Raw genomic sequence first — 25,090 nt, 5'->3', positions numbered from 1 at the left:
CCTTACACTGATGAAGCTCATTTTCTCTTTCTCTCTGTCTCTCTCTCTCTCTCAAAATAAATAAACTTAAAAAAAGAAGTGGAAGTGGTGATTAAAAATCACTCTTTTGAGGAGTTTCTGTTTGTCTTGAAAAGAAGCAAAAGGAAGAGGAAATGTCTAGAGAAATTTTCTTTGTTTCTTTTCTGTCAGATGAGAAACACTGGGATGTGTTTGTATAAGACTGGGAATGGGATAGTAGAAAGGGAGAAACTGATATTAAGGTAAAAGGGATGATAATTCAAGGACCCCAGACCAGGCAAATCTTTGAGAAGATGAGAGGAGACAGGATCTAGAGCCAAGTGGAAGGGTTGGCCTGTGAAGGAGCCCAGCTCTTTTCCATTGTCAGTGTTCTTGCCACTGGATGGTCAATTTAATGGATTGTTATTGCCTCAGTTCTCCTCATCTGAAAAATGGGGAATATATGGTGCATACCTCGTAGGATAAAGTAAATAACAATGTCTAGAAAGTGGCATACTCTCAGTAAATAGCAGGCGTTTTTGTTATTATTTTGTTCTATATATTTTCCAGATATTCCATTTTAAGCATCTGCTACAATAATGTGAAAATGTGTGTTAGTGTTTTGTCTTATATTTCCTGGTCAGTATGAATAATAGAAATGCAAAAGTGACCCAGAAACCCTCAGCACACTGAGACTTTTTCAGCACCAAGGACAGCAAACTCCATAATAATCAGTTTGCAAGATTTCCGCATAGGATTGCTTAGGGGCCAGTCACTCTTATAAATACATAAAGGTAGGAAGGAAGCAAGCCTTAGATTGAGCCCTGCGGGAAATTCCACTTCCCACTTGCAAAGAACAAGGCTGGGCTTTTTCTTTGTGGTGTTTCTGCCACTTGCACATAGTGCTGGCATTGTATGAAGCACTGCTCCCTATCTCCCGGGAACCCAGTGTGTTTGTGCTGGTTTAGAGAAAACCGAGGGAGAGCAGGGAAATGAGAATCGGTGTTTCAGAGGCAGGCTTACAGGACACCTGCAATGCTGGGAGAATGGCAGATTACATTGGGATGCGACAGGGGCCTGAGTTCTGAATATGTTGACTTTATCTTTTAATAATGCATTTCATTAGGAACAGGGGCTATTGATGTACCCAGCAAACAAAATGCATTCTTCACAGGCAGCCTCACTCTTCAGTAGTTCCTTAAGCAGAGGGAGAAAAAGCAATGCTTGATGACTGTTTCTTTTATTAAAAATTGCCCATTACTGGCTCTGGGGAAGGGAAGGGAACCAAATCTCACCAGCGTCCTGTTTTGAACCAGACTCTTCATCTAACTTAGGTCATTTAATTCTCTCACATACCTTTAAGGTAGGCATCAGCCCTGTTTGTACAAGGGAGAAAGCTCTGAGAAGTTTTGTAACTCAAAGTCACACAGCTCATGAGTAGTCAGTTGACATTTGAGCTCAAGGCTTTCTTTCTGTGTTTACTACCTGTTTCTCTGAACCAGGGTTTCTCAATACCAATGCTGTTGACATTTTAGTTTGGATGGGTGTGTGTGTGTGTGTGTGTGTGTGTGTGTGTGTTGGAGAAGGGGCTGTCCTGTGCATTGTAGGATATTTGACATCATCACAAGTACAATAGCCTCCCCCCAGGCCCTGCTTGTGATAACCAAAAATACCTGCGGAAATTGCCAAATGTCTCTTAAGAAGCAAAATTTCCCTGCCTGAGAACCACTGGTCTACGTGATGCTGTCTAAAGAATGCCTCTGCAGCTCATTGACCAGCAGCGGCTTTCTAGATTGTGGTCATAGATCATATTTGTGTGTGCTACATTCATTTTTTTATTCACCTACTCCTTCAGCTGCCTGTCAATACTTTCTGAGTGTCTATTCTAAGCCAGGCACTCTGCTAGGTACTGAGGTGAAGAGATGAATGGATCATAGTCCCTTTCCTTTGGGGCATGCATTCTGAGGATACAGACAGCTGCTCAGGAAGCATAGTGCCAGTGGCTGCTAAGAGAAGAGACATTTATCCTAGTGTAGGGATCCACGTCTTTGAGAAAAGAATCTACGAGGTATGCAGGGTCCACAGGTTGACCTAAAAGATTACCTTGTCTTATGGGCTTTTGCTTAAGGATTATTGTGAGTTTCTAGTGAATGAATCTTTAGTGACCCAGCTGACAGGATTTTTTTTTACATATTTTATTTTGATATTAACATACATAAAGCAAAAAGCACATTTTATATGTGCAAAGCTTGAATAATTCTTACATATACTCATACTTGTGTATCCTCTACTGTTCAGGGTCAAGATAGAGAATATTTCTATTGTCCCAGAAGTTACTTTTATGCCTCCTGTTCAGTAGAAGCCCCCACAGTGATAAATACTGTACAACATGTAGCTAACTTAGTTTTACCTTTCTTGAACTTCATATAGGTAGAATTATTACAACACATTTTCTTTGGTGTCTGTCCTATTTATCTCATCATTGCATTGTGAGATTTATCTATACTGTTGCATGTAGCAGTATTTTATTCTTTTTTATGGCCATATAAAATTCCATGAAGTGAATATTGCCATGATTTATTTATCCATTTTCCTACTGATGAGCATTTAGGTTGGTTTTCAGTTTTGACTGTTATTAATAAAGCTGTCATAAATATTTTTATGTATGTCTTTTAATGGACATGAATATTCCTTTCTCTTGGGCATATACTTAGGAGAATTGTTGGGTTATAGGGTAAGTAAATGTTTAGCCTTAGGAAATACTGCCTGGGTTTTTTTAAAGAGGCTATACCAATCTGCACCCCAGCTAGCACCTCTTGAGAGTTTTGGTTGCATCGCAGGTTAGCATCATACATAGCTATAAGGCAAATATTTTAGCCCTATGGTTGCGGGAAGCAGGGGATCGATTGGGGGAAAAGATAACAGCACTTTTGTCCCACTGGCTTACTCTCTGTCACCATCCCCAAACCTGGCCACCTAAGGCTCTGGAAGAGAGACTCAGTGGGTCAGAGCCACTTGTGAAGAGGTGGATGAAACTGCTTCTCCAACTGTAAGATACTGCTGAATAACAGCTGGCATTATAGGGGTGAAGAGAGAAATCAGGGTGAGAACATCCACCAGCCTGATTGCTTTTCTGATGCGAGACACACATCAGAGGTTGGTTATCTAAGGCACCGATGGCATTATACAGACAGCCCTGGGGATCCTGTCTCAGCTCTGCTATGGGACCAAGGAGAATCAACCAATACTCTTTGAGGTCATTTCCCCACTCACCATACTGCCTTGCCCACCTCCCAGGGTTGCTGAGAGATCAAGTGATAATATGTACATAAAGAATAGTGTGTGCCCGAAGAGACACCTGTTTTTCCGAGGTTGCACTGTGGCCACCCTGCTGTTGCTCCAGGGATTGGGAGCCAGAGAAAAGCTACACACCATGGTGGAAAGAATGTGAGGCTAACAGCACCCTTAGTCAGTCACCACTGTTGGGTCTGGTTTCCTCCGTTCACCTTTCTGGTCCTGGGTGTCCCTATCTGTGAAATCATGTCTTGGACCTGATCATGTCTGATGGATTCCACTGGAGGCATTGAGAGAATGAGAGTATAAATGACTCCAAATCAGTTCCCATTATTTGCTTCAGACCCCCTTAGCGATAACTATGTTGGCTAACTTTTATTGAGTGCCAGCAACTGCCCTGCGCACTCTGCATGCATCATAGTGTTTATTCCTCACAACCAACCTCATGAGGGAGATGCCATTATTATTCCCATTTTACTGATGAGAAAAATGAGGCACAGAGGAGTTACCTGAAGGCCCATAGCTGGTAAGGATAGGCAGTACCTTAGCCCAGGCAGACTGACTCCTGAGTCAAGTTACTAAGGCTCTGATAGGAGACTTGAATGGGTGGTCCCATCATATGGGAAGAAAAGGAATTTGGCGAAACAATTGAGGACCTGGAAAAAACTCTTTGCTGCTTACTAGCTGTGTGCTCGCAAGCCAGTACCTTCAGCCTACTGGATCTCAGTTTCTTCGTTATTGAAATGGGGCAACTATTTTCTCTCAAAAGGGTAATATGTAGGAATCACTTGGTGCCCAAGATGATAATCAATAACCGTTAGTTCCCATGTCTCTAACACTGTGAAAGTCAAGGTAGAAATGAAGCGTGGCATTTGGAAATGGCCTTACCTTCCATGTCCTTGCCACAAGAGAATGCTCATGGAATAAGGCCAAGCTGAGAGCTGGAGTGCACTGTAATATGACTGAACAGGAAGGAAAACATGAGGTAAACTGGGCTTTCATCTTTTATTAAATTCTCCCCCGCTTCCCACCCTATCACTGGAAAATATGGAAAAAATGAAGGAAAGAAGTAGCCACAGTGTTGGCATCCAGCCCAACTGCTGTTGACGTTTTGTTGTATTTCCTTCTAATACACTTGCTTTCTAAAAAATACATGAAGTTGTATTGGGTATCAAGTTTTATAGTTTGCCTCCCTGACTAAATAATATTACATGAGCATTTTCCTTTGATAACGGCAGGCTCTCTCTGTAATCATCCTCAAATTAAGCTGTGTGATGTTTCATTCTATCATGAATTTACTTTCTTCCATACTGTTTCTAAATTTTCCATTATTAGAAAAATACTAAAATGACCGCAATTTCATATACAAAACGTATCCATGTTTCTAGTCATTTCCCTAAGGCATAGGCATTTTTTTTTTTCAACGTTTATTTATTTTTGGGACAGAGAGAGACAGAGCATGAACGGGAGAGGGGCAGAGAGAGAGGGAGACACAGAATCGGAAACAGGCTCCAGGCTCCGAGCCATCAGCCCAGAGCCCGACGCGGGGCTCGAACTCACGGACCGCGAGATCGTGACCTGGCTGAAGTCGGACGCTTAACCGACTGCGCCACCCAGGCGCCCCTAAAGGCTCATGATATAAAACAAAAAATAAAATAAATTAAAGGCTCATGACATACATTGCTGAATTGTTTTCTGGACATGTTTAACCAAGTTAATGGTTAATGTTTTAACCCAAGAGCATGGTGTTAGTTTCTTCCCTTCACTCATGTCAACAATGAGAACTATGGGATGTGGAATCCTTGTTAATTTGGTTGTTAATCAAAATCCTTGTTAACTGATTTTAAAAAATCTTATCCTGTTATTTTAAATTTACAATTCTTTGACTGAAAGTGTTGTTGGCACCTGGGTGGCTGAGTCAGTTGAACATTGGGCTCTTGATTTCAGCTCAGGTCATGATCTCACAGTCATGAGATAGAGTCCCATGTCAGGCTCTGCACTGAGCAGGGAGCCTGCTTAAGGTTCTCTCTCTCTCTTTCTCTCTCTGCCTGCCCCTTTACCCTGCTTGCGTGCACTCTTTCTCTCTCTCAAAAAAAAAAAAAAAAACAAAAAGAAAAAAGGGTTATCAAATATTCATATCACTTTTAATTTTTAAAAAAAATTTTAACCAGTTTTTGAATCTTTGGTCTGTTTTTTTTTCTTTTTTTTTTTTTTAATGTTTGTTAATTTTTGAGACATAGAGACAGACAGACCATGAGCAGAGGAGGAGCAGAGAGAGAGACACACATAGAATCTGAAGCAGCCTCCAGGCTCTGAGCTGTCAGCACAGAGCCCTATGCGGGGTTCAAACCCATCAACCATGAGATCATGACCTGAGCTGAAGTCAGACGCTTAACTGACTGAGCCACCCAGGTGCCCCTGTCTGTTTTTTAATTTTTCATTTTTATTGTGACATAAATCAGAATCATATGTATGTATGGTTTAAATCATCATCATAATCCAATAAAACACTAATTTCTCCACCGCCCAGCTCATGAAATAGAACATTTCCATACCTTAGAAGTCTCCGGGGTATTCTTCCTATGTGTCTTTCTTTCCTTCCTTCTGAGGTAACTATAATTCTGACACTAGTGGTAATTATTTCTTTGATTTTTCCTTATAATTTTACCACACTTTCATGCATCTCTAAAAACAAAGTTTTGGAAAACTTCATAAAAAAAAGTTTATAAAGAAAAAAATAATCTAAATATCCTTCTCTGGCTTATTTCACCCCAAACTGATATTCATCCATGTTAATATGTATAATAATGTGTTAAGTTTTAACTTCATTTTAACATATGTTGTAAGTACAGTATCCAGATTATTTGATTTCTAAGATTATGTTGCTTTCTTTCACAATTAGAAATTGTTTTATTCTACATGAATATTTTTCTTTTGTGACTCTTTCATTGTTTCAATACCTAGAAAGTTCTCTGTCACCCTTAAGTGGATTTTTTTTTCATTATTTTCTTCTGTTTTGTTGTTCTTTTCCTTTTCTGTCTTTGAGCATTTATGTATGTATTTAACCCACACCATTTGGAATTTATTTTGCTTTATAGCAAGAAATGAACATGTGTGTTTTTGTTAAGTTTCTAACCAGTTGCTTTAAAAAATTTTTTTTAATGTTTACTTATTTTTTTTAAATTTTTAATGTTTATTTCTGAGAGAGAGTGAGAGAGAGAGAGCGAGCGCATGAGCAGGTGAAGGGCAAAGAGAAAGGGAGACACAGAATCTGAAGCAGGATCCAGGCTCTAAGCAGTCAGCACAGAACCCAATGCAAGGCTCAAACTCATGAATCATGAGACCATGACCTGAGCTGAAGTTAGATGCTTAACTGATTGAGCCACCCAGGAGCCTCGCCAATTGCTTTTTAAAACATTATCAAATCACCCTTCCATGCCAGGTATTGTCTCTTGATTCTCAGCCCATACCTGTCCTTATATATGTTCTCTTCTACACTGCCACAGCTGGGAGCTGAAAACTATATTTCCCACAGTTCTTTGTCAGCTGGTGTTAGTTTCTGCTAGTGGGAGCCAATCACATGGATTAACAGGTGGGGAAAATGTAAAAGCTATTTTTCTGCTTGCTGCAACAGTAATAGCCAAAATGCAGACTCCCAGGCTCTTGATAATACTACCTTCTATATTTTAATTCTCCAGCCCTGGAAGAGGTAGTGTTCATCTCTTGGCAACACAAGATATACTCCTCTTTGTTCTTCTGGGTTTTCTATATACATGTAATCAATTCCCTGCATTAAGTCCCTCTCTGTTGGATATACCCGGAGTGCTTTCAGTTCACTTTATCAGTGTATACTGATAAATCTTTTAACTGATTTGCAATGCCAGGTTTATTACATGTATGCATGTGTGTAGGTGTGTGTGTGTGTGTGTGTGTCTGTCTGTCTGTCTGTCTGTGTGTGTGGTGCAGAAGGGAAGAGAGAGAGAGAAAACATGAGAAAATGTATTTGTTTTGGAGCTATATATTTTAGTTCATTGATCTTCTTGCCAATTCGTGCATGCACATATTTATCATTATAATTGTTATAGCTTTAGCATACACTTCAATATGTAGCAGTGAAAATCTTCCCTCATTTTTTTTTTCATGTGGTCTTCCCTATTCTCATCTACTTATCAAACTGGGCTTTTAAGAAAAAAAATTTTAAAGGACATTCGATTATGTTCTCCCTACTATAATTTATTTTCCTGCATCTTGGGGCTGCTGAGAGTATTGCTTGAGAAAAGCTAACATTGCTTCACTGTGGAGAATCACAGAAACAGTCACACATATACGTGCACACACACAGCACCTCCCTTTCCCATGGGCATAGAGGGCAGTTGTGTATGGGTGCACAGGTGATCAATTATCATGCGCTCAGAGTGGTTCTTCCCTGCCACCTTGGGGTCACCCTACTTGGAGGAGAGGCTGCAGAACTGTCATCTCTAACAATGAAAGGGGATCTTATTTTCTCTGAGTCAGCCTGACTAACAATACCCAAGGTCAGAAGAGGTATTTCCTGCCAGACCTTGCAATTTCTCAATAATCCTATTTGGGCTCATTGGATGAAATGGCTGTGGGGAAAATGATCTGATCATTACTTTAAACACTGGGGCAATCATAGCAGAAGACGTCTCTGAAACATACTATCTCTGCTTTGGTAACTACTCAAAGGAAGAAAATTGGACAAGGTGCCTTGTAGTGCTTCTCTCTCTCTCTCTCTCTCTCTCTCTCTCTCTCTCTCTCTCTCTTTTGTAAGAGGAGACTCTCATAATATTCTGAAAACACCCCCAAGATCTCCCCAGCAGGCTCCCCTCATGCTCTTCTGTTAAGACTGGTTTGGTTGGAGACAAAGGCTGCCCCCATTTAAGAAGTCCCAGCCCTGGGGAAGCCTCTGGCACTCTCCCCACACTTTTGGCTTTCTGCATAAGACTGCTTTGGAACAAGAAAGCACGCTCCAAGACCCTCAGGGCTTAGTGCCCTGGAGAGTGGGGCACGGTGAATGTGAGGAGCAGTGAAACTATTTTAGAGGGAACATGGGGACGGTGCCAAGGCCTCCCTGGCAGGGGAAGCTGTTGAAGGGCAGTGTGACTTTGCACAAACTTGGAGCAGAGTAGGAATTCCATCCCTCCCCCCTGCCCCCATTATCGCCAGGAGCTTTAGGGTCAGACTTCCTGGGTTTGAATTCTGGCAGCTGTGCCTCCAATTAGCTGGGTACTTTCTGGGCCTCAATTTCCTTTCTTTTACAATGCTAAAAACAACTATGAGTGTTTCGCAGGCTAGATAGGGTTAAATGAAATAATTTATGTACGAGCTGAGAATAGTGCCTGGTTATAATAAACAATACATATTAGTCCCCTCTTCCCATCCTCATTCCCCAACCCCCTCCCCTCCAACCTTAACTCGTAGGTGGTTAACTGCCTAGGCTTGGGAGCCAGACTGCCCGGTTCATATTTTGATTCTGCTAATTCCCAGCTGTGTGACTCTCAGTGAGTTGCCAAACCTCTCTGGGCCTTAATTTGTTCTTCTGTAATACAGTTAAATAACAGTACCTCCTCACGGTTATCACTGTGAGGATTGAATTAATTAATTCACAATAAGCACTTAGACCAGTGGATCTCAAAAGGGGGCAAGTTTGCCTCCCAGTGGACATTTAGCAATGTCTACAGACATTCTGGTTGTCACAACTGGGGTGCGTGATATTGGCATATGGATAGAGGCCAGGGACGCTGGTAAATAGTCTGCAGTGCACAGGATAGCCAGCCCTTACACACAACAAAGAATCATCCTGCCCCAAATATCAAGAGTGCCAAGGGTGAGAAACCCTAATAAGCTGATTTGTGGCTGGGAGTAAGTGCTTTAGTAAATGTTGGCTATTGCTATTTGAGCAACAGTTTTGTGCACTTATACTGTGCCAGGAACTGCACATATACATATTCTGGGAATACCAAGACAAATTACCTGCTGGCCCTTCGCTCGAGTGACTCGGTCTGGAGGGGAAGGTAGTATGAGGCGTTGGGACTGGAATGTGGGGCAGCGTTTCACAGGGGCTTGGTCTCAGAGCAGCTGGTCAAAGAAAGCCCCCCCCTTTATTCCGTTGTTCCTGTACTTTCAGTGGGACACCAGGTAAACAGATAATAGTGATACAGTTTGGTGGCTATTGTGCAGGACTGTACGAACCCACACGGCAAGGCCCGTATTTGAAGAGGTGAAGACAGGTTTCTAAAAGGAGATGATGCTTGTTGCTATCTCGTGAAGGGAAAGTAGGAATCAGGAAGGCAGAAGTGGGGAAGGGCAGGGCAGAGGAGACCTCACATACAAGAGGGCAGAGCTATCATTTATTCCAGAAGTGTCTGTTGAGCCTTTGATATTCCCAGGCACAGTGGTAGGCGCTGGGAATATAGCAGTGAACCGAGGAGAGTAATTGGCGCCCCTCTGGAGCTTGCAGTGTAGTGGTGGGGACTGGATCTAGATAGCAAACAAACACATACGTCATGTGTCAGGTGGTGATGAGTACTATAAGCAGGACAAAGAGAGAGTTTACAGTATTACGTAGGAGAATTAAGAAAGTCCTCAGTGAAGATACTCCCTGAACGATGACCTGAAGAAAATGAAGGAGAGAGCCTGTGGATGTCTGCGTTCCCAGCAAAGCCTTGTGCAAAGGTTCTGAGGCGGGAGCTTTTCTGGCATGTTTTAGGACCAGCAGAAGGGTGGCTGGGGGTGAGGGAAAGAAATGGATTAAAGTGGGAGCAGTAGTTAGGTCAAGAAAAAAGTCTTGGATGCCATAGTAAGGAGGATGGACTTTCTTCAGAAGGTGACAGGGCATTCTGTCAGCCATCAGGGAGATACCCAGATATCTTCCATAGCACACTGACCCTGCCTGAAGCGCATGGTGCTTGTTCAGAGCCTTCTGGGTTGCTGTGTCTCCTGAGTGTTGCTTTGATTACCCAGTACAGTTGTTGCTATCGTTTGCCTTCGAGATGCATTCAGTACCTGAAGGCTCTTTTTGTCTCCCATCCTGGTAATGTTTCGTGGTGGCAACGGAGTTCCTAGTTTCAGTCCCAGCCATGTGGTTTCAGGGACATCACTCTGATTCTTCGAGTCTCAGGTTCCTTACTAAAGGAATGAGGAGACTGCTAACTTCCGTTCTGGCCCCAGGCCTCTAGGGATGCCTCAGAGTTCTTCACAGAAGCCTGTAGAACAATTGCTAAAACTTGTGGGGCACTCACTGGGCACCTGGCACGATGCTGAACATTTTACATATACTGGCCCCAGGAGTGCTCAACATGACCCCGGGATGCATGCAGTGTTACCACCCCTTTGGAGATGAGGAAACAGAGGCACAGAGGGGCTGAGTGATGTGCCTGAAGTGGCACATGGCTTGTATGTGGCAGCCAGTCCCAGCTCTGTCTGCACAGCCCATACTCTGTGGGCTCCAGCAGCAGAAATCTCAAAGGCGACCTCAGAGTGAGGCTCCCCCCGGCGTGTGGCATTCTGCTTCTCCCATTGGGCTCTCACACCTGCTCCGCTGATGTACCTTCTGAGGGGCTCGGAAGGCCTGTCTGGGATCACTGGGGTCCATTCCGCAAAGTCACAGTCTGAGCACCAAGTGATTGAATAAGGATTGAAGTTTTATCAGGAACTTGAGCAGGAGGCCCCTTTGAGCAGTGAGTCAGTGGCTTATTTACGAGGCTTCAGGGGGCAGCCCAGACCCCTCTGGAGGGTTGGTTAAGAGCCAGACTTCAGCATCAGACGCCAGGAGACTCACACCCACAAGAGGGAAAAGGCGGCTGTCACGTCGGCCTTACCACCGTGCACGGTTGCCTAGCAACCGCACGTGACAAACTGCCAACTCAGTGATACAATCGCAGCGGAGAGATCAGAGTAAAGCCAATTAAAACTTCTGTTTGTTTGTTTGCATTTTCCTTTTTTATGCCCATAATTTCATTTCGTCCTGACTGCCCTTAAACACGGATTAAGAAGCCTGCCAGAGGAGAGCGGAACTTGGTGTGTGACCTAGTCCTGTAGCCCATTTGCCTCCCGCGTAGTCAGGATTTAGGCTCATCACGTGCCAGTGTGGAGGGGAGGGTAATGTTATGAAAATGTAGGTTCCTGTACCTGTCTTTGGTACTTAGCTTCTTTATGAAATTTCAAATTTGCCTGGATTTAGAGCTAAGTCTGGTTTTCATCGCTGTATGTCAGCGCCTTCCCCACTGCCAACTCCAGTGCCTAGAAAAATGCCTCCCATGTAGTAGGTGCTCAACACACGACTGTCTAATGAATGTATGAAGCAGACCCCAGGGAAAGTGGCCAAGCTGACAGCCCCCTAAGTGAGTCTGATGTCCCTGAGTTGTCAGACGGTAACAGAAACCTTAGTATCCTCCACTGGATTTGATTTTTTTTTTTCTGTTTTCATTTTGTCCATCATATCTCTTCAGCTTTGCAGATGGATTTTAAGAGGCAGTAGAAAGAGTCCAACTTTAGACATAAAGGATGAATGGGGGTCGAAAAAAATGTGCCACATTTATTCTCACGGCTGCTCCAAGCTCTGCATCTCCCCTGCTCCCCAATACACTTCTGTCCTGACTCTGTGTTCTTTCTTCTCCATCTGCCCGTGGTCACAGCTCAGACAATATACCTCTTCCTAAGGACCCCAGAGTTGCATAATTACATCATGTAGGCCATTGGAATACTTCCATAGTGGAAGTATTCCTCAGTGGGGAATGTGAGTGGAGGAGATGTGGGAGGCTTGGGCCTTGCTTGTGGAGATATGTATATTTATATATTTATATTTATACATATAGTTAAAAAAATATTTTTAATGTTTACTTAAACATTAAAGAGAGAGAGAAGGAGAGAGAGCATGAGCAGGGGAGGGCCACAGAGAGGGAGACATAACTCTGAAGCAGGCTCCAGGCTCTGAGCTGACAGCAGAGAGCCCGACATGGAGCTCGAACCCATGAACCGTGAGATCATGACCTGAGCCAAAGTCAGATACTTAATGACTGAGCCACCCAGGCGCCCCAAGGATGTATTTATTTTTGCATAAAAAAGTGGAACATACATTGGTCTAAGACAGAACAATTCATGGTCTATGCCAGGCTTGTTCACTAACCCCCTTTGTGACCTTGGCAGTTCTGAACATCTGGGTATTTGAGGTGCCTTTTGTAAGATATTCAAAGAGAGGTGCTCTCTTCCAGCTTTAGATATTTATGGTTTTAGAACTATGTTTCTCAACCTTTTTAAAAATTCTATTGCTAAGCCATTTTAGACATTTTTTTCCCTATTTCCCCGTGAAATTTTAACACCATAGATACACTGTGTATCTGTTTATGCACTATAGGTGTATCTGTGCTATATACATAAAAAGCATAAGATTGTTTTGACTTCTCCCTGAAGAGCCAATTTTCACCCCATTGGGGAGGATATAGTCTCCTTTGAGACAGCATGTTGTAGAGTAAAGGCCCCAGTCGTTTCCTTTGGCTTCTGGATCTCAGTGGAATGAAAAACTCGTCTGTGCGTGAAAAGACAACACTCATTGGGAAAAAAAAAAAAAAAAAAAAGACTAAAAACCACTAACTTCTTTTTGGAATGAGGTCATTGTAATCCTTTCTCTGGTACCACTTTCAGAACTCAGCATCTTGCCTGGCCAGCGTCACCTCCCTTATTGTTGGGCCAGCTTGAGCTCACGTTCATACACCATGTACTGGGCCCGTGGTGCGTGCACGGAGACCAGGGGCATGTGATGGTTGATTTTACATGTTGACTTGACTGAGCCCGGGGATGCCCAGATGTTTGGCTACACGTTATTCTGGGTGTGTCTGTGATGGTGTTTCTGGATGAGATTAGCATTTGGATTGGTAGACTGAGTGGATTGCCTTCCTCAGTGTGGGTGAGCCTCTTCCAGTCTCTTGGAAACCTGAATAGAACAAAAAGGGGGAGTAAGGGAGAGTTTGCACTCTCTGCTCGGATGTTGGACTTCTCTTGCGCTCAGGCTAGAACGGCACTACCAGCTCTCCAGGCCTCCACTTACAGATGGAAGACTGTGGGACTTCTCAGCCGCCATAATCCCATGAGCTGGTTTCTTATGATAAATCTCTTTATATTGGATCTGATTTTCTGGAGAATCCCGACTAATCCAGAGAGCTTGGGGGAAGATAAGGATGCGGAGAGCTAGGTTGTGCTGGCTTTGTAGATCCCTATTTTAGCAGACTTATATTTTGTCTTTCGTACAGTCTTGCCCATCCCTTGTAATCTTTTTCCACGCACACTCCCCCCCCCCCCCCCCCCCCCCCCGCCCCACAGCCTCTCTGTGCTTTGCTGCTAGTGGCTACCATTTGTGGCTTTCTTCAGAAGATTGCCCTTGGCCTACTGAAACCACCTCAAGTACTGGGAACAGCTTGCATCCCATGGGTGGCCTCTGGTCAGTGACTGAGTGGTGAGGAGCACAGGCCCCTAGTCTCTTTGTCTTGATACACAGCAAACTGAGGCGCGTTTATGCCCACAGCTCCGTGCACGGTTGGGCTGGGGATGGGACGTAACCTGAAGTATCACTGTTCCTTGTCTCCTCGTCCTTCTTCAGCCTTGTCTCCAGTCTCTTGGAAGCACTTCCTTAATGAGTCACATACTCTAGAATCCTGGGCTCAAGATCTGATTCTAGAAGGAGCTGAGCAACAAAGATCATAGTGAGGATTGGGACTTTCTCGTAAGAAAAGTGGGAAAATGCTGTGGTTTTAATGCAGGAGTGAAGTGATCATATTTTAAAAGTCTGTCTCCTAGTCCTAGTCATGGCCTAATTGCATCAGTGTTCCTGGCTGAACTGGGCTTCTGTCTACCCTTCTCTGGAGTGACTGGACAGACCACTTGAATTTTCCATTCCCAAGAAATCAGTTGAGTTTTTGCATACTTGGATTGGTGTGTGTATTTCTGAACCTGGCTAGTCTACTCCTAGGCCTGCATTTAGTGCTCTTTATCCATTTAACAAATACTTATTTACTGTACATATAGTTCCATATATATATGGCCTGCTCCCTATGCATCTAGTCTTTTGACTTCTTGAACCCCAAACTACTTATCTTCAAGCAACCCTCCTAATATCCTAGTATCTGGGTCACACATAGTTTTTTGTATCTCTTGTGTGACCATGGTTTTAAGAAAGTTCTAAGCACACTGATAACATGTAAAACAGAGTTTTGACAATTACGAACCTCCTGGGTACATCAGGTAGACCTCACATTGCTTCCACACCTTGTGACTGCATGTCCTACAAGACCGTGCCAATGTCATCAAGTAATATCAGAAGGAACTTTTCTCTGGATATCACTGAAGGGCAGTTTGAGAACAGGCTATGCAAATATACTATCAGGATGCTCAATTTATGTTTGTTTGTTTGTTTGTTTTAACTATCAAATAAGCACACCTCTCTAAAAGTCATTACATGAACTTGACCATGGGCTTTTGTTGCCCTTGTTGGTCTCTGAAGGCTTTATATGAAATAAGAGGGTTTATATCTGTACCAAGGCTTAAAGCTCTTTGGCTAGAGTGCCTGCATGAATTATGAGTATGTTTTTTAAGTTTTCATTTTCCGTAAGGTAAATTCACTTACCAGTTGTCTCTATCCCCACCTCAGTATTCCAAAATGACTCCACAGTGACCCACAATACGTATTTCCTCATCAAATAGTACACCTTTCCTGTTCAACCCTGTTTTGTCCTGTCGTGGTCCCCTCTTGCGTCATGATTTAGGAATGTGCAGATTCTATCTAATTATTGCTTTCGTGCTGTAGTGCTGCTAGTGTCTTGTTTTTCAGGTAAGAGCACAGCATTAGAACGACAAGCCACTCTGATACGAGTTGACAAATATCTATCAAGACCACGGGGAGAGTGAAATCTTTTTGACAACTCTATTATTTTTCTTTATCTCCGAGTCTTTGGGGGGTAATCTTTCCTTCAGGGAGATCAAACTCTCCCTCCTTCCTTTGCTCCATTTGAGAGAATGGGAACTTGGATGGTTTGTAAAGCTCTTTGCAGATATAACTTTTGACAAGTCTGTGAGATACACCTTCTATGAGAGAAAGAAAGATCCTTAGCTGCAGCTTTTTCAGTGATGAAAAATTGCATATACCTATATGCAAGAAGGCCCCCAAATACATGGCGATCGCATTTTCTCCACGAGAAGATTCTCACCTTTCCAGAATTGTTAGCCAAATTACAAAGTTTACAGCTGTGGGGTATAGATTATATCATCTCACACCCACCTCTTTTAAGAATAATAACTTTATTGTTTTGTCACATACATACTTTAAATTACACGCAGGATTATAATTTGGAAACGAGGCTTCTTGTTCACTCAACATCTCTGGAAAGACTTTCACTCAAACGTTCACGTGCATTGCTTACGTGATTTCCTGTGGTATGACCAGAGCCGGTTCTCAATGATTTCGGTTTTTCCCAGCATGCCAGCTTTGCCTCCTTCCAAAGTATTAGCAGCTTTATAAATACTATTTTTTTTAAGTTTATTTATTTATTTTGAGAGAGAGAGCCAGGGAGGGGTAGAGAATGAAGGGGAGAGAAGATCCCAAGCAGGCTCCACACTGTTAGCGCAGAGCCCGACATGGGGCTCAATCTCAGGAACTGTAGGATCATGACCTGAGCCAAAATCAAGAGTTGGATACTTAATTGACTGAGCCACCCAGGCGCCCCAGAGAGACAGCAGCTTTTTGAGTTCGCATGTGATACTGTAACTAAAAATTGTATTCTAAGCCCCCAGTCCTACTTTACGCAAATTTAGGTTACCTCTTCTTTTATCATGAAAACATAACAAAATACAGAGATATGCGTAAAGCATGCAAATGGTTCAGTGGATAATTATACATTGAACGCTTTTGTCGTAGCCACCCAGACAGAAACATGGGATCGGTATTTCCAGGCACTCAGAAGATCAAAACTCATTTCTCCTCACTGAAGGTAGCACTATCTTGACTTCTGTGATAAGAAAAGCATGAGCAGTTTCGGTTTTTGAAAAATATTTGTCTCTGTATGTCCGCTGGCTGCACGATCCGAGCTCTTAGTCTGTTTTGTGTTAAGTGGCTTTACGGGTTTAATTTGTAACGGTAACCCACGCTTGCAACTAGGAAGGCCATACTCGCAGGAATAATTACTAAATGTGTGTTAAATTTACCTGCTTCCTTGTTTACTGATGCTATCATGGGACCTCAGGAAATACCTAAAGCTAGCATTGAGTGAAGCCTTTTCAAGATAATGTGTTTTCTCACTGAAGTACCTTGTTCTTCGAAGTAAAGTAACTGGCAAATGTGTCCCATGATTTGAGAAACTATAAGGAGACACATACATAAGTTGACTCACACGTTTCTGAGGTCTTCTGAGCCAGTATCTTCCATTGTATGAAGGCCTATGGGGCATGTCTTTTTTTTCTTAATTCATGTTTTCTTTAATAATAAAAGATTTCACGTGTGAAAAATAAAAAGGGTTTTTTAAATCTTTTTTTAAGGTTTATTTATTTATTTGGAGAGAGAGAGAGAGAGAGAGAGCAAGCAGGGGAGGGGCAGGGAGAGAGAGAATCCATGAAGGCTCTATGCTGTCAGCGTGGAGCCCAGTGCAGGGCTTGAACTCAAACTGCAAGACCATGACCAAAATCAAGAGTCGGATGTTTAACCAACTGAGCCACCCAGGTGCCCCCAAAATAAAAAGAATTTGGCACATGCCCATATCCTTACCAATACCCAGATGTCCCACATGATGTCATTATGTAATCAATTATGAAAACAAGTAGGGAAAACAGCTTCAAAGTGGTGATTATCTTTGGATGTTGTGTGTGTTATTACATCACAGAGGCTATTCTGCAATTTAACTCAAATGCTATTTTTGAGATTTATCCATATTGTTACATATGGATTTAGTTCCTTCATTTTATTATTTTTAATTAAAAATTTTTTTAACGTTTATTTATTTTTTGAGAGAGAGAGACAGAGCATAAGCAGGGGAGAGGCAGAGAGAGAGGGAGACACAGAATCTGAAGCAGGCTCCAGGCTCTGAGCTGTCAGCACAGAGCCCAACGTGGGGCTCAAACCCACGAACTGCGAGATCATGACCTGAGCCGAAATCAGACGCTTTCCAGATGCCCCTGTTTCCTTCATTTTAAACGCTGTCAACTAATCCAATGTAGAAATATAATATACTAATATACTGCCCTATTGGTGGACATTTAGGTTAATTTTGTTACAATATTGTATTTATGAAAAATTTCAAACACAGATCAAAGAATTGTGCAGTGAAGAACCATATACCCAGATTCTGTAACTAATGTTTTATTACATTTGCTTTTTTGTTCCTTCCACCCATCCATCCATCCTTCCTTCCTCTCTCCCTCCCTTCCATTCTTCCTCCCTTCCCTTCATCCTTCCTTCATTCCTCCCTTCGTTCCATCCATCCATCCATCCATATTATTTTTGTGATGCTTAAAAAAGGAAGCAAAGGATAGTGTTTTACTGTCTAAAATAATGATTGGGTGCCTGATCCCAGGGTTTACGAGTTCAAGCCCTGCGTGGGGCTCTGTGCCGACAGCTCAGAGCTTGGAGCCTCCTTTGGATTCTGTGTCTCCCTCTCTCTGCCCCTTCCCCTGCTTGTGCTCTGTATCTCTCTCCCTCAAAAATCAATAAACATTTAAAAAACTTTTTTACATAAGGGTAGGAAGAGAACAAAATAGTTGTTCCCAGCGGTTAGGGATGGGTGGAGGGAGCACAGGAAGGTGACTATGAAGGATGTCATGAGGGAAGACTTTGTGGTGATGGAATAGTTCTGTACTCTCTGGTGGTGGTTTTGTATATGTACACATGTGATAAAATGACATCAAGCTTTGCATGGGCATACTGCACCAATGCCAACTTCCTGGTTTTGATATTGCCTTAAAGGTATGTAAGATGTCACATTGGGAGGGATTGGGTGGTGTGTACATAACACTTCCTTGTATTGTCTTTGTAACTTCATGTGTGCCTATAATTAATTGAAAATAAAAATGTTGGAACAAATGTAAGAGCAGGAATAAAGAGCTAATTTGAAGCCCTAGGCATTATTGTTAAGTCAGGAATGTTGCGATCAAGAGGTGAACAAGTATAGTAAGTTGCTGTGGCCAAGGTCAAAGAGGTTGTTGCCTGTTTTCTCCTCTAGGATTTTGATGGTTTCCTGTCTCACATTTAGGTCTTTCATCCATCTTGAATTTATTTTTGTGTCTGGTGTAAGAAAGTGGTCCAGGTTCATTCTTCTGCATGTCGCTGTCGAGTTTTCCCAGCACCACTTGCTGAAGAGACAGTCTTTTATCCTGTGGATAGTCTTCCCTGCTTTGTCGAAGATGAGTTGGCCGTACATTTGTGGGTCCAATTCTGGGTTCTCTATTCTGTTCCATTGATCTCTGTGTCTTTTTTTTTTTGTGTGTGTGTGCCATGCCATATTGTCTTCATGATTACAGCTTTGTATAACTTGAAGTCCAGAATTCTATGCCTCCAACTTTAGAAGTATAAGAAAAGGGGTCAACAAGCCAACCATGGCAAAACAGCAAAATGGAAAGAATCTGGGTTCCTGAGGTCCTCACTGAGTCACAAAATCAAGCAACTCTCCTAGACTTCTAATGGAAGATAATACATTTTTCTCTGTTTAAGGCCACTTCACTCATAATAGAGTAATTCTTACTGGTAGAAGAGTTAAAGAAACCAACTTTGCTGCCTTCCTGGGATAACATTTTTTAAAGTACAGATGTTGCGTTAGGCAGCATTATCTTTGTGTATAGTTGTTTCTCGAGAGATGTGTGTAGGAATCAAATTGTTGCATCATAGAGTGTGAGTATCTTCAACTTTACTACATATTTTATCAATACTAAGAGGCTATCTAATGTAAGTTGCAACAAAATTGCTATCATTTAGAATCTTAAGATGCCGACAGTTATAAAAATGAATCTGGATTTCAGAAATGTTACAATGCAGGAGGTAGGGTCGGTGGGGGGGGGGGGGTGCGTGGTGGAGGTTGAGAAGCATCTTAGAATTCATGCAGTGCAGATACCTCTAAATTCCTTTGCAAAGTGCTTGTAAAAACTTTCACTCCCACTGGCAATATAAAAACCTTGATCCCTCCAAACACCTTGATCATTTGATGATATGTTTTTTTTAATTGCAGTTCCCTAAGCACCTTTTCAAAATGTTTATAGTAGATCTATGTTCCCTTTAGTGTAAATTGCTGTTGCCTTTAAAAAAATTTTTTTAATGTTTATTTATTTTTGAGAGAGAGAGAGAAAGAGAGAGAGAGAGAGAGAGAGAGACACAGCGTGAGCAGAGGAGGGGCAGAGAGAGAGGGAGACATAGAATCTGAAGCAGGTTCCAGGCTCTGAGCTGTCAGCACAGAGCCCAATGCAGGGCTCATACTCGTGAACTACAAGATCATGACCTGAGCCGAAGTTGGACACTTAACTGACTGAGCCACCCAGGTGCCCTTCTATTGCCTTTTTTTAAAACTCAATTTTGTGTTACTGACTTTAGGAGCTCTTTATATATTCTAGTTTTTCTCATATTCGGATTGTTTTTGTAGCGCTTTTTTTGTTGTTGTTGTTTTCTTTTACATTATTCTAATTCTCTCTCTCTGCACTAAATCCACATTCTTTTATCTGGGTTGATAACTGGTCACATCTTACAGGTATTTCATCTCTGTCCTTATTGAAAACTGTCTTGCCTATTCTTGACTCCAGTGTTTCTTTGTGAATTTTTAGGGTCTGCTTGTTAAGTTATATGAGAGAAAATCTTTGAAATTGCATCGATTGTATAGATTAATCCAGAACATTTTCACCTCTATTACAGTGTATTTTCCCACCCATGAACCTGGCATATTTCTCCAAATGCTCTTATTTCATATCCTTCAATAAAGGGTTGTGTTTTTCCCCAGAAAGGACTTGGAGATCTTGCATTAGATTTATTTCACGGAATTGTATATTTTGTTTGTGACTATGAGTCAGACATTAAAAATTACATTTCCTAACTTATTATTGGTGGTGTTCAAATACACTAATTCTATTTGTGTCTATACCCATATATTTTTTTAAATCTAATAGTTTGCATACACATATTTTCTTACATAGATAATCCTATCAAGTGCAAATGTTTCTTCAAATGTTAAGGATTTTTCCTACTATTCCTAGTTTGCTAACATTTCTTTTTTATTTTTATTAAAATTTTTTTAAAATATTAATTTATTTTTGAGAGAGAGAGTGCGAGCAAGGGAGGGGCAGAGAGAGAGAGAGGGAGACACCGAATCTGAAGCAGGCTCCAGGCTCTGAGCCGTCAGCACAGAGCCCGACGCGGGGCTCGAACTCACGAACCACAAGATGGTGACCTGAGCCAAAATCGATGCTTAATTGACTGAGCCCCCCAGCCGCCCTACATTCCTTTTTTAAATACATGAATGAATGTGAAATTTTGCCAAATGTTTCTTCTGTCTCTGTGGGGATAGTCATCATTTTTCTCTTTTAGTAGTAATTTATATTAATACATTTTGTAATGTTACACCATCCTTACATTCCTGAAACTAGCTCTGCTTGGTTATGGCTGTCTGTCCATTTCTTATTCTGCTCAAGGGTGTTCTTTACCAATGTTTTGTTTAAGATGTTTACATCTAAATCCATGCATGAGATTGATTTATAATTTTCCTTAAACCTGGCTTTAATATTAAGGGTTATGGGGTTTTAAAATTTTTATTTATTTATTATCTAATTTACATCCAAGTTAGTTAGCGTATAGTGCAATAATGATTTCAGGAGTAGAGTCCAGTGATTTGTCCCCTACATGTAACACCCAGTGCTCATCCCAACAAGTGTGCTCCTTAATGTCCCTTACCCATTCAGCCCATCCCCCTACCCACAACCCCTCCAGCAACCCTCTATTCTCTGTATTTAAGAGTCTCTTCTTATGGTTTGTCCCCCTCCTTGTTTTTATATTATTTTTGCTTCCCTTCCCTTATGTTCATCTATTTTGGGTCTTAAATTACACATATGAGTGAAGTCATATGATATTTGTCTTTCTTTAATTTCACTTAGCATAATACCCTCTAGTTCCATCCACCTATTTGTAATGGCAAGATTTCATTCTTTTTGATCACCAAGTAATACTCCATTGTGTGTGTGTGTGTGTGTGTGTGTGTGTGTGTGTGTGTGTATCACTCTTTATTCATTCATCCGTTGATGGACATTTGGGCTGTTTCCATACTTTAGCTATTGTTGATAGTGCTGCTGTAAACATTGGGGTGCATGTGCCCCTTCGAAACAGCACACCTATATCCCTAATATCAAGGGTTATGTTAGCCTTATAAAATTAACTGCCATCTCTGCTCTTTTTCTGTTCTTTTAAAAATGCTCTGCAAGAAAAGGATTATATGTGGGTCAGATAATTGTTTTGTTTCCTTCTCATTCTTTTTTGTTTTGTTTCATCAAGTTCTGTGCATTTTAGGTACTGTTTCTACTTTCTTTGAAGTTACTCTTTATTTTCTGGTATCCCAAGCTAGGTCTTTAGCTCATATTCTGTTTTCGCTTCTTTTGTAATATATGTATTTAAGGGTATTCATTTCCCTTAAAGTACTGTATAAACAGAATCCTGTAAGCGCTCATATTCATTCATTCACTCATTGAACATGCCCCTGCTGTGACTCAGACAATCTTCAGTTCTCTGTGTGCACTGGGAGTAGTGTAGTGAATGTAGCTCTTTGACCTCTTAAAGGTTGCATTCACAGAAGAAAAAAAGAAAATATACACATAAATAAGTCATGTCAGGTAGTCTTTGAATGATTTAGAAGCACAATTTTAAATTTGCAAACATATGGTGCGTTTTTCATGTGCCTATCCAGTTGTTTGGAAGTCTTACTTTTATTTTCTTACGTGTTTTTGGATCATGGTCTAAATTCTATTGATACCTGGTTTCTGACCAATATGGGGTCAATTTTTGTAAATATTTCATGTGGGGCTGGAAGGAACTATATTCTGTAAATCTCAGGTATAGGATTGTTAATGTTTTGCCGTATTCGACTCATTTCTGCTTCTTGTGTAACCGATCTGGGCTTAACGTATGCCCTGACTCTGTAGGATACTTTCAAAGCCTTTACTACTGTATTACGTTCCCAAGACAGAGTCAGTGGCATATTGCACTAAGCCAGGAGTCCTGAATGCAGGATACAGCATTCACACTATAGCACCATATCTAGTCCTTCATTCGTGGACATTATTAATCAATCATGGAGCTTAACTCCCCAGTCCTGGCAATCATTAATTAATCAGATTTGGCTCATATAATTAAACTTTTTAAAGTTTTGTATTTATCTTGAGGGGAGAGAGATAAAGCGTGAGTGGAGGAGAGGCAGAGAAAGAGGGAGACAGAGGATCCAAGCATGCCCCCCACTGGCAGTGCAGAGCCAATGCTGGGCTCGAACCCACAAACCGTGAGATCATGACCCGAAACGAAGTCACCCAGGCACCCCTATAATTAAACTTTTTTTAAATAAAAGTGACTGCTTTAGGGGAAGAACACTTGATATTTGGCCCTGGAAAATTTGGCTTTTTCTTGAGACGGCTTTGTCAGTGCATCTGGTAGATATGTCAGAACACTGTGGATTATCTTGTGTTGGAATTAGCATTGAAAAAAGCAAATGGATGCCCTACTACGTCTCCCCATCAAGCCCATGGGAGATGTTACCTATCCATGCTGCCATATTTCTCATCCAGTCTTAACCCAGCCTTAGAATCTTCCTCACCATCGTGTGCCAGACAAGACTGGCGATTGACTAGAGTTGACATGTAATGTGAAACCTTGGATCAGATTTGAATAATTGCTCCCCTTTCATCTGTGCAACTTTCATTGTTAAAATCAATAGTGGCCCTTTTCCTCCAAAGGAAAAATGGGGACATATTCTTCATATTCATATGAAAAATGTACTCCTTTTCTCCTTAAGTAATATTCTGGAAAGGGATATTAAGTAACTGTGCTGGAAAGAGAATCTTAGTCATGTACTAGAAACAACCAAAGATAGCAAAATCTAATTTCCAAGGATGAAGTTCAAAAAAAGAACAAAATGCAATTCAGCACGGAGAAATATGCATGCTGTCACTTCCCAGTGGTGAGGGTGATAATCTGAAATGGATATTAAAAGGGCATAAGACATCTGGACATCAGAATTGCTGAAACCGAGGGGGGAGCGTGCCGACTCACTGGGGCTGAGTATAAATCCTTCTCCAGAGAAGATGAGGGACAAAGATAGGTGTGAAGAAGCATCACATCGGAGTGGGAGAACAGGGATCCCTCGATGAGGCCAGCTGAGCACCAGCTGGGTCGACCTTTCCATCTTAGGCAGTTTCTATATCAGCACATCCTGGATTGGCTTCCAGAACTTCACTAGGTCGTAAAGGACAGGAAGAAGGATGAAGGGAACATGGGACGAATTTGAGAAGAGAAAACGGAAGCATGCAACATCCATTATGTCCTTGACTGAGTACTTACCGAAGACCAAAAGACACGAGGCAGTTGTAGTTCATCAAGTGAGAGTGAAGATTAGATATTTCTGGGGATAATCATGCAGTGACAGGGGTCTTCCTTGAAAAACAGGAACTGAATTAGAGGAGAAATATTCATGTCCCTGCCCATCTAGGGTAGCAAGGGAAGCAGGAAGCAATAAATACAACATCTTTTCTTGGGGCCTTCAAAGTACATCCAGAACAGCCGTTACTCAATAGCCCAGTCTCAGAATTAGATTGAGGCGTGGGCCCCCTTCTTCTGTCTCTAGTTTCTCCATATTTCATGATGTATTTTTGGAAAAAAAAATACTTTTAATGATGCCAACTTGCCTCCTTTCAGCACATTAAAAAAGGGAACGATTGGCTGAGGCTGTCATGATGATGGGAATAATTTTGTCGCTGTGCAATTTGGCTCTTGCTCCAAAGTGAAGTGCACATTTTCCTCCAGTATATTTTAAGCTGGAGACTTCTAAGTAAATGGGAGGTGGCTGATTTTATTTCTGTATGCAGCCAGCCTTCACTGGCACGAGCTCTGATTTGGCCCAATCAATTTTGTATTCATGCTGAGAAGCAAGTTGATCAAGTTCAAGGAACATCTGTATGCATTTATCTGGATTGGGTGCAAACATGGGAGCTGCTCCCCTGAAAGGTTCCCAGCCCTCCAGTGACGGCTGCAAGACTCCTGGACAATGACCTTTACAACTCTGGCAATTTCACTCCATCTTTAAATAACCACGGTGGCTCTTTAACGCACCATCTTCTTTGTAATTTATAAGGTTGTTTTTAGGAGTCTAGCTCTGGCAAGTTTGAGAGTTTATTAAGTAAATCTTCATTAGCTGGTTAAATGATCTCCAAAAAGTTATCCAACTGAGTGTGCCAGTGTCGGGTCATCAACCCATATATTAACACGACATTTCCATAGGCACATCTGTCTTGGTCTTCCCTTTCTTTTTATTTCCCCTCTCCTACTGCCATAAATTTTGTGTGCCAGCAGCTCTATGGCTCAAAGAGGGTTGTAAACATCTTCTTGTTCAATTACATCAGGATTTTTCCCTTTATGTCAGCAATTAAATTTATGAGCAAAAAAAAAAAAAAAAAAAAAAAGAGTGTACTCTCTAAAACCTAAAGAGGCACAGTCAAGTTCAAAGTAAATAAAAACAGAATGCAATCAGCATATAGTTGTAGAGTATAAACAAGGCAGTGGAATCCAAAAGAC

General features: G+C 41.7%; 2 long non-coding RNA genes across 3 annotated transcripts in view; one reads left to right on the top strand and one right to left on the bottom strand.

Moving 5' to 3' along the window:
* The window catches only part of LOC123589007, a 172,769-nt gene that overhangs the window by 18,712 nt on the left and 128,967 nt on the right, over nucleotides 1-25,090 (top strand). The window lies entirely within an intron of this gene.
* On the bottom strand, nucleotides 12,322-14,063 carry LOC123589008. The gene is made up of 2 exons (XR_006708119.1): nucleotides 13,867-14,063; nucleotides 12,322-13,243 (listed from the first exon to the last, which is right to left on the bottom strand). It is a non-coding gene; the product is annotated as an uncharacterized LOC123589008 (long non-coding RNA).

This window comes from Leopardus geoffroyi, chromosome E3 (genome assembly GCF_018350155.1).
Source record: "Leopardus geoffroyi isolate Oge1 chromosome E3, O.geoffroyi_Oge1_pat1.0, whole genome shotgun sequence".
Lineage (NCBI taxonomy): Eukaryota > Metazoa > Chordata > Mammalia > Carnivora > Felidae > Leopardus > Leopardus geoffroyi.
This window is presented reverse-complemented; position numbering and strand designations above follow the sequence as displayed.